Consider the following 11,600-nt stretch of genomic DNA (forward strand, 5'->3'; position numbering starts at 1 on the left):
TATCACTCACTAAGGATAAATTTATTTGTGATCGTTATGGGAGTTAGTCTTACCAAAATAAAAGTGCGAATGTAACATGAAAAAAGGTAAATAACCGAATTCATTATAAACATCTGTTTGACATAAAAATCATATGAAACATTTAATAACATGATTATCGTAACTGTTATAAACTACGTACCTGATTTGACAAGGAAAATACTTGTTTGACATGAAAAAATCACACGAAACCTGTAATAACATTGATTATTCCTAATTTTATGAAATACGTACCTGAATTAGCAAAAAATTCTTATGAAACCTGAAAAAACCTATAAACAACGTGATTAGTCATAAATATGTATATGACATGAAAAACTGCATCAAACCTTGAAATACCAAACATGTATGTAATTGAGACTGAGTAGTTGAGTCAACTACAAGAAACAAAACCAGTTAGGTTTCAAAACCATGAGCACTTCAAAACTATGGGCAAAACCAGCAAAAAAATTTACTGATCCAAATGTATATTGTTAAATTCAACATCCAACCACCAAGTAAACGTACCAGTCCATATACATCTATAAAAACACAATGTTTGCATACCAAATTCTAACTAGGAAAAAATATGAGTAAGAAAAGTAAAGATATTGGTGAATCTTCATCTTTACCACCATCAAAAGTAAGAATATTTGAAATTTTTATGCTAAAAAATGGAGATGTTTATTTTAATGTCAATTTACTATGTTTTTTTAATCAGCGTGGAAGGATTACTGAACTAAACAAACATTTGAAGAATGGATTGCCTATACGGATGCAGATCGAGAGCAAGATGAAATGTGTGATATCATGAAATTAGCAAAAATTATGCTAAGAGCTAATGCTGTAAAAGTTATAGACCGAAACGAAAATTGAAAGTGTAGTTACTGCAAAGATATACCCAACATGAACTGGAACAAAAACCAACTCCTAACACACGCCCATGAAGTTGGTTACAATGAAACTGTTGCCAATCTAAGTAAGAAATGTATTGGAGAGCATCGTGGACTAGAAATCTATTTAAAATAGTTAAAATGAAACCTAGACATGTATTACTTTGCTGTTATCGTGTACTACTTTGATAATTTATGCATATTTAAATTTGAATGAACTTTATCATTAAAAAATTATTTGAAAACATTTGTTGATATCACATAAAATAAACCAGCCACATGTATATGAAAATTACGGCTGAGGGATCAGAACTTAGTTAATATCATCATTGTTAGTCATCCAATGTAATATCAATAAATATTACAGGTTGCTAATCTCAAAAAATATGACAATCATCATAGCCTAAAAGTAAAAAAGTCATCAACTAAAACTCGTGGCATGATAACTGAATACCTTAATAACCCATAGTAGTAGCCATCCAATACAATGTGTATACATTGTAGGTTGCTCAAATACAAAGTTTTTTCAGTTGTCATGTATATGGTGACTTATAAAGTTCTTGCAATCACAAGTTTAATGTAAAAACTAGTATTCTACAATATTCATATCATCATGGTAAATATTTATATAAAACTATATGCTCAAAGTGGAAGCACAACTAAAAGCAAAGGCATATAAATAATTACTACATATTACAATAATATGTTCTATCATCATAATGTTCCACAAACCCAAAAAATAACATCAACATATTGTTCAAAATAAAATGTAGTTTCCCTAAATTAAGCAAGACTAGTCTTTCACAAAAAGTAAGTGGATTTATCAAGTATGTTAGAAGTGAGAATCACAAAATACCACATGAACCCATATTCATATTGTTCTTCAACCCTCATTGTTGAGAAATACATCAATCATCTCTTTTTGACCAACTGGAGATATGCCCATAAATAGTCTTGATTCATGCTTATTCAAAAAGAGATGACGGTAGTATGCATCTATCTTATCCACCATATTTTGCATGAACTCATCATCTAGGTTGGTCCTACGAGCCTTTCTCTTAATAACACATGACTTTGCCTTAGAAGTTGATGTGGCGGGTGCATCCTTAGGCGGAGGAGTGTCCTTGTCATTTAAAACGTGTACTTGAGGGGATTGAGAGGTAGGCAAAGGTGAGTCAACATCATCTCCTGTTAGACCCTAGAGGGGGGGTGATTAGGGTCTTATGCTAATCTAATCCGATTAAATACCAATTAAAACTAATTAACAAGTTATCCTAGCAAGTATGAAATATAACAACTATATAAGCTAGAATATATCCTAGCAAGTATGAAATATAACAACTATATAAGCTAGAATAAGCAATATGAACAATGAGATATATCTTATATGATAAAATATATATATGCAAGGATATATAAACTAACACAAGATGATATATCCTACTAAAGAGATATACAATATGATATATGCAAGGATATGTAAACTAACACAAGGGTAAACAAAATGAACTAAATAGTGGATCATATAAATAATGAGCTATGGAAATGGAGATATAAGATATGAACATAAATATAAATGAACGCCAAAGCACACTCAAACACACTATATGATCACGGAGTTCAGACCTTCCGTCCTACGTCTCCGCTCCCCACTCCCGGGGAGAATCCACTATCACAACCGGGTTTTCTACGTTCACCCGAATAACGTTTACACCTCACAGTGTCGGTTTTCAACGCTCACCGAACAACGTTCACTCCTCACACTCGGTTTTCTAGTTCACCGAAAACTTCACAATATACTCGGTTTTCTAGCTCACCGAAAACCTAACAATCTCACAATGTAATTTGTTCTCTACAATAGATGAGAACACAATGAAGCACAACTCAATGTTATAATCTCTCACAACCCTAATATACTATGTATGCAAATACAATAAGCTTAAGTGGGTGTGTGTAACAATGAGATATAAATAAAAACTTAACTCAATAAGAACTAGTAATAAGATTGATATGAAATACAATAGTAGAAATGCTAAGAAATAGAGTTAAGGAAACTTCTCTATAATCATAAAGAGAGGATGAAAGGATATTGAAGATGAATTCCTCAATAGATGATGCAAACTCCTCTTTGTAACAGCAAACCCCAAAAACAAACTAAACACACTTAAACTCTTTTTAAAACTGTTAAAACATTCTCTCTTGGGTTAATTGAGAACTGAGATCAATGGGGTATTTATAGCCTCCAAGAACCTCAGCCAAAAACCCCAAACCAAATGACAAAAACAGCCTCAGCAACGGTAACAAAAATAGCCGTTGGAAACAGAACTGACAGAGCGGCGGTCGACCGAAAAAATTCACGGTCCGACCGCCGCATCCAGCATCTGAAAACTAGAATATAAGCAGAACTTCGTCGGTCGACCGCGTGCGGTCCGACCGATGGAAATTTTCGAGCTCTCGGTCGACCGCACCGTCGCGACGAAAACTACTCTGCTACCCACTGTCGACTAAACATATGAGCCGGTCGACCGGGTGCGTCGCCGCAAAATCTGATACTCACATTAAAAAAAACAGGTTTGAAACCAGATTTTGAGACTTTTTGGAAAATTCGTTAAAAATACAAACCCTCAAAGTCAAAATCATGAAACTTTGGGAAATGTATATAAACATGTAAAGAAGACATGTTACAAAAAAGAATTTTTAAATTTCATTTCCCATTTGGTTGAAAAATCATCATTTTGCCAAAAATATAGTCCAAAACACGAAAATGTAAAATGTGAATTTTGACATTTAGGCCTAAACCATGTTTTTGCAAACTTTGCACAATGATTATATAGACTTAATAAAATATGTATATGATTATTGTTAAGTCCAAAAACTAAGAAAACAATATTTTCACAAAATTGCATATTCTATGCAATATATACTAAAACACAATAATAAATATGAAACATGTGATTTCATATTTATAAACATGAAAACTCAAAAACACATGTATGTATATATATAACTATATATATGCATAGAAACCAAAACTTATGTATATATATATAACTATATATATATACGAAGAAACCAATAAATGTGTGTGTATATGATATTGAGCTTAGAGTATCTAACACACATAATATAAACCTATACTAAATATACCCAAGCTTGATGAAGGTCTTCAATAAGCTTGACTTGGTACACTTTGCGGATGAAGCTTGAACTTGATCTTTAACTTGAATTGTATGTTGCTTCACTCCACAATTCCGCCAACCTCCATTTGATATCGTCGTTGAAGTGCTATTCCATCCATCCTCCAACTCGTTGTTTGCCTAGAATAAATACGAAAACACAAACACTAGACAAACAACATTAGAAGTAAATTGTTTGTTAAACATCATCAAAACAAGAAGGCCAACAATCTCCCCCTTTTTGATGATGACAAACAATTTATAAAAATCATATATGCATGAAAGAAAATGAATATACAATATATAATATATCATGCATATAAACAAGAAAGAATATACTCACAATATTTCTCCCCTTTGACAACATAAAAAAGGGGACAAAAGGAATAAGAGAGCGAAAGCTTCCCCTATCAATATGCATGAGTGAGTATAACACATAGAAAGATATAGGGATGCTCCCCCTATCAAAAAGCCATATAGAATATAAGCAATAAAAGATCAAAGCAAAAAATGTGAGCAAGCATAGATAAGAGAATGCTAAAAATTTACTCACATACATGAAGATAATGAGAACACATATGAATATGTCAATATGAAAATAGTGTCTCATTAATAAAAACATAAAGATCAAAAATAGATTTATGAAAACAAAAGAAAAGGAACATGAAAATCATGTAAAAGGTTTTCAAATGAAGACGAATCAATCAAATGAAATCATAAATCAAAATTTAAATCATAAAACCAAAACATCATTGATTTAAAAGAAATCAAGAGAGGCAACCATATCTAGCTCTTGAGCAAGTAACAACCCATATAAACATTTTTAGCATCCGGTAAACAATGTTTGGGAATAAACACCCAATGACTCCGGAGGGTTATATAAACGTTGTCCTCTCATCAAAACAAAATTAATAATCATGAAAACAAAAGAATTTGATCAAAAAAAATATGTTTTCATAAAAGGTTTCAAAGCATAATTTTCAAAACCAAGAAAAGAAAAGTAAGAATACTAAAATTCTTGGTTTAAAATTTAAATTTGTTTTGGTACCCAAGAACTCTTGGTACCAAAAGATTTAGGGACATGACCCCTATCATTTAAGCTCAAAGCCCTAGGGTTATGAACCCGTTTGGGAGCATATGGTGCACTAGCACGGTCAAAACAAAAATTATACTCATGACCTTTCCGATTGCAATAGGTGCAATGAAGAGGGTTAAATGATTTGTGTTGACCAAGTGGACGTGCATGAGAATCATTTGCAAATAAAGATTTTTCTTTTAAATTATTTCGCAAATGAGAAACATCATTAAACAAAGATGGTTTCTTTGGAGCATTTTGCAAAATAGGAACTTTTTACACATCAAAACAGAATTTAGCAAGATGTCCAAACCTACGACAAACATCACATTTAAAAACATGTGGTCTACTAGAAGCATTTGGCAAATGAGATTTATTTTTCAAATCAAAACAATATTTGGCCAAATGACCAAGACGACCACAATGATCACATCTATACACATGAGCATGCTTATGATGAACAATGGGTGCATGTGTGTGTACATGTGATGAAGAAGCTACATGAGATGCACAAGGAGCATTGACATTTTTATGTTTGTGTGCATCATAACAAAACTTAGCTAAATGACCTTGACGGCCGCAAATTGAACACTTATAAGTTTTGCTATACATGTGTGCATAATGAGTGGTTGATGACTTAGACTTGGCACACATATCCATAAGCCTCTTATGATTATCAAAGCATATTTTTAAAGTTGAATCTAAAGATAAAATGCATTTTTTCATAAGATTCAAATCTTTATTTTTAGGCACATATGCACTTTTAGAAGTAGAACATAAATAGTTATTTATAAAAGAAACAGTATCATTTTGTATGTTCTTTACTACTAACATGGCATTATCTCTTTCATGAGTTAAACTAGCAACGTTTGAAGTTAAATAAATATGATCCAATTTTAATTTTTCATTGTTTTCTTTAAGGATCACATTTTCATTAGAAACAGTTTTAAATTTAGATGCTAACAACTCATGATCGGATTTCAAAATTTCATGCTTGCTTTGTAAATTAATGAAATCATTTTGCAATTTGTTAAAGGCATGTAATAATTTTTTACTAGCACAAGCAAGTTCATCATTAGGTAAATCATTTATGGTTTCGAACTCGCAAACCTCACTAGGGCTATCGCCTAGTGGCCGTGTGCATGATGAAGCTCCAATATTACTTGAGGAAGAATCCGCCGGAAAAGTCTCCTTGATGCGCTTCTATGAATTTTCATAATGTATAAGCGCTATCAAAAGAATCAAGCTTGTTAGACATAAATGAATCAAATGCATTTAATAAAAATTCTAACATAAGCTTGTTCATAATAAACATCTTTTTATCATGTTTGCTCCACTTGGATTTCTCCAACGTGGGCACAATATAAGCACAATCAATTATTTCTGATAAATCGATATTTTTAGATTGAACAAATAATTTGAATCTAAAACACCATTGAGCATAAGGGAAAACAATGAATTTAGGAGCAACACTAGAATCATAGCCTAAATAAGATGCATCATTCATATCCATAATTTGTAAAAAATATGCAAGCAAGATACAAATGCAATCAAAACAAGATTAGCACAAAAAGATAACTTGGATCTTTAACTCAAGGCGATTAGACCTTAAATCAAAGAGCACCAAGCTCTGATACCAATTGTTAGACCCTAGAGGGGGGGTGATTAGGGTCTTATGCTAATCTAATCCGATTAAATGCCAATTAAAAATAATTAACAACTATATTCTTGCAAGATAGGTATACAATCTATTATGGGCAAGAATATGCAATATACACAAAGTGATATATCCTATATGATGAAATATATATGAGTATATGAGCAAGGATATATAAACTCAAGGGTAAACAATCTAAACTAGATAGTGGGTAATATAATCAACAAGCAATATACAAAGACTCCTCACACTCGGTTTTCTAGTTCACCGAAAACTTCACAACACACTCGGTTTTCTAGCTCACCGAAAACCTTACACCACTCACAATGTAACAAATATAAATTTGTTCTCTACAATAGATGAGAACTCAATTAAGCACAACTCAATGTTACAATCTCTCACAACCCTAATATACTATGTATGCAAATACAATAAGCTCAAGTGGGTGTGTGTAACAATGAGATATAAATAAAAACTTAACTCAATAAGAACTAGCAATAAGATTGATATGAAATACAATAGTAGAAATGCTAGGAAATAGAGTTAAGGAAACTTCTCTATAAACACAAAGAGAGGATGAAAGGATATTGAAGATGAATTCCTCAACAGATGATGCAAACTCCTCTTTGTAACAGCAAACCCCAAAAATAAACTAAACAAACTTAAACTCTTTTTAAAACTGTTAAAACATTCTCTCTTGGGTTAATTGAGAACTGAGATCAATGGGGTATTTATAGCCTCCAAGAACCTCAGCCAAAAACCCTAAACCAAATGACAAAAACAGCCCCAGTAATGGTAACAAAAATAGCCGTTGGAAACAGAACTGACAGAGCGGCAGTCGACCGAAAAAATTCGCGGTCGACCGCGATCCAGATCTGAAACTGAGAATACAAGCAGAACTTCGTCGGTCGACCGGTGCGGTCAACCGATGGAAATTTCGAGCTCTTGGTCGACCGTACCGGTCGACCGACAAACTCTCTGCTGCCCACTGTCGACTGAACATATGAGCGGTCGACCGGTGCGGTCGACCGAAATCTGATACTACAAAAAAAACAGGTTTGAAACAGATTTTTAGACTTTTGGAAAATTATTAAAAATAACAAATGAAGTCCAAAAATAATGAAACTTTGGGAAATGTATATTAACATGTAAATGAACATGTTACAAAAAGAATTTTTTAAATTGCATTTTCCATTTGTGAAAAATCATCATTTTGCAAAAATAGTCCAAAACACGAAAATGTAAACATGTGAATTTTGACATTTAGGCTAAACCATGTTTTGAAACTTTGCACAATGATTATATAGACTTAATAAAATATGTATATGATCATTGTTAAGTCCAAAAACTAAGAATATAATATTTTTACAAATACAATAGAAAATGAAACATATGAGTATGTATATGAAAATATATTTGTTTCATATCTAAGTAGATAAACCAAATCAGAAGAAACCAATAAATGTGTGTGTATATGATATTGAGCTTAGAGTATCTAACACACATAATATAAACCTATACTAAATATACCCAAGCTTGATGAAGGTCTTCAATAAGCTTGACTTGGTATACTTTGCGGATAAGCTTGAACTTGATCTTTAACTTGAATTGTATGTTGCTTCACTCCACAATTCCGCCAACCTCCATTTGATATCGTCGTTGAAGCGCTATTCCATCCATCCTCCAACTCGTTGTTTGCCTAGAATAAATACGAAAACATAAACACTAGACAAATAACATTAGAAGTAAATTGTTTGTTAAACATCATCAAAACAAGAAGGCCAACATCTCCAAGATTTATGGACTCACTATAACTAAACTTTTTACAAGCATCGCTAGCAAAATTCCTCTCTAGCTTGATCATCCCCGATGATGAGTGCAAGATCATCATAATGTATCAAGGGTTTATTGACGTATTGTCTAAGCTTAACGTTCTTAAAGCTCTTGTCCTAAGAAGTATATGTGCATTAATTCAATGAAAATGAGAGAATGAGATAATTAGTCAATGAAAATGCAACAAGGGTTTATTTACCTCAAGCCACTTATACAAACACTCAAGATCCATGATGACAGTCTTGGTGCTATCATCCTATTCGGAACCACTAAGATTACGACAAGTTTCCATATCATGAAATCTTGTACGTAAAGTTTTGATGCGGTGCATGATGTTATGTTAAACTTCTCGTTAATATGTTGGGAAACCATATGATAAGCGGTTCTCTTAAAGCTTTTGTCGGGTTTGTAACCATTTCTTACCAAGTCAGCAAGAAATGGAATGAGCTCATCATCATAACGAGAATCCCAAAACAAATATTTGTTCCCTTGAGAACCGCCAGCCTCGCTATTTTTTTCTTTATTGATGTGTTTTTCCTCTTCTTCTTTGGATTTGGTGAGGTTACTTCCCCTTCTTCTATGAGCACCCGTTTGGAACCTGATTCGGGAGTTGAGCCATAACCACTAGTGGGAGAAAGTTGCAACCCACTAATATTAGGACTATGAAATTCTGGAGCCAAAGTAGAAGAACTTAGCATGTTTATAAATGACCCCAGTTGATGGTGAATCAGGAAGTTATTATCATCATGGAATGGCATGTTGGGAAATGCATGAGGTGGTTGTCCAAAGTATGACTGTTGAAATGGAAAATATCCACTATCACCTTGATGGATAGACTAATGGGGTTGAGGTGGTGGAGGTTGAGATGGAACTACACCCTTACCTTTATGATTATCTCTCTCACTTAATGATGTATTATTAACCATTACTAATTCAATAGAGAGAGTTAGATACTATATAATTTGCAGAATAAGCAAAACATATCCATAAGCCGGACTCGTTGAGTAGTTCATCACTTTCATCAACAGCGGCAATGAAGTTATGACGTACCGTGCATGCCAATATGATATCTACTTGTGTAGGAAATGAGTAATGTGGCTTAGCATACAAAAACTTGAAACGATTCTTCAATGTGTCAAATATAGATTCAATCTTAGACCTCAAAGAAGAATGTCTTAGATTGAATAATTCCCTTCTATTCTTAGGTGTTTTACCTGAATATTCTTTCAAATGATAACTAACACCTCGGTATGGAGAGATGAATTCTGGCATGGTGGGGTACCTAGCATCACACAAATAGTATTTGCCTATAATTTTTTAAGAAAATTGTTAAGGAAGTCAAGTTTGCATATTAAAATTAAAAATTTTAAGTTAAGTTTTTATATAATTATCATAGACTCTCAATCCATATGGTTGTGGTCTAGATAATGCAACCTAGAGAATCTTATAATCATTTGCAGACCCCTCCCAACTGTAGGCATCGAAAATTGCCTATAGGTCTCCACAAACGGTTCAGTGTTAAAGAACGACGATGAACGTCACTATCCGATCCACAGGAGTCCAATCGACATCGACGAACGATTGAAGTGAATCGACGAGCCACGTGAGCGGATAGGATTTCGGAACAACGAAGACCCGGACCAATCGGGAACCCGACACTGTTCACAAATAAGACAACGCCCTTCGTGCCTCGACCACTCTACAGATAATCCAACCACCAGAGCGGATCGAACTCTTCGTCAAGCATCCAACGCACCTGGAATCACTCAAATCCGAGTTCGGACGAAGAATCTACGGGGAAAACAACTCAAACACCTCAAACGGAGACACCCCTGGGGTGTCCTAGATCTGTGCGGACGCCCCCCCTCTTGTTTTCCTATAAATAGGACCCCCTTACCTCATTTGGAAGGATCTGGATTTTTGGAGAGCCTTGGCGAAGCCCTGCTGCAGCAAACACTGATCGAGCACTTCAACCGAGGAGGAGAGGTCTAAATCAGCCTTCATCACCCGTTCTCATCTTTCCTTAGTATTAGCCTTTAGCGTTAATACTAAGAAGAGCTAATACCTCGTTTTAGCCGAGGTATACGCTTATAGCTTCTAGATCTCACGCGGATCGACGAAGCTCTGTCCGATATTTCTGGATCAGAAGTTTCTAGATCTCACGCGGATCGACGAAGCTCTGTCCGATTTATCCGGACCAGATCTGATTGCCCCGGTGGTTCACGGATATTAACATCCCCGTCACAGGCCAAAGACCCACGCAAAGCGAGACCGCACCAAAACGGGATCTCGTGTTTATTTTCGATTTGTCGAATCATCGCGCCGAGCTGTGTCAAGGGACCTATAAGCAGTTTTATACGCCTACAAGATTCAAAAGCAATGAAAATAGCAACTTTCCCCGAAAACAACCTGGCGACCACAGTGGGAGCCACCGACCTCGTTGCCGAGATCGGAGTGACGCAACCGGCATTCAAGATCCGGGTGAATGAAGAGATCGAATACGAGTTCGATCAGCAGAAGTTTGAAGAGTACCTCTCTTCCTCCTCCTCCAGATCCGCCTCTCCAAGCAGGCGCAGGAAATCCTCCTCCTCCAGAGTCGTTCGCGGGACCCTTAGCTCAAAGACCCAAGAACCCCTTGCCATCGCTGCACTCGCACCACGTGGCGTCTCCGCGTCGCCCAACATGGTCGAGATCGCAGATCTGGACATCTCCTCCGCCAAGAAGATGGCTAATGAAGGCGCTCCAGCGGTATCAAAGAGAACACGCGAAAGACGGCATCAACAACTTGCTCGTCAAATGGCCAAGGCTTTGGAGCCTATGGACGGGGTCCGCTACAACGAAGATCTCAAATCTAGACAGCGCCTGGGGCAACAACGGTACGTAACCAACTCCTCCTCCCTGGCAGAAACGAACAAGTGGGTGCGTGTCACGAGGACTCGTTCCACCCT

This window comes from Asparagus officinalis, chromosome 9 (genome assembly GCF_001876935.1).
Source record: "Asparagus officinalis chromosome 9, Aspof.V1, whole genome shotgun sequence".
In the NCBI taxonomy this organism is placed as follows: Eukaryota; Viridiplantae; Streptophyta; class Magnoliopsida; order Asparagales; family Asparagaceae; genus Asparagus; species Asparagus officinalis.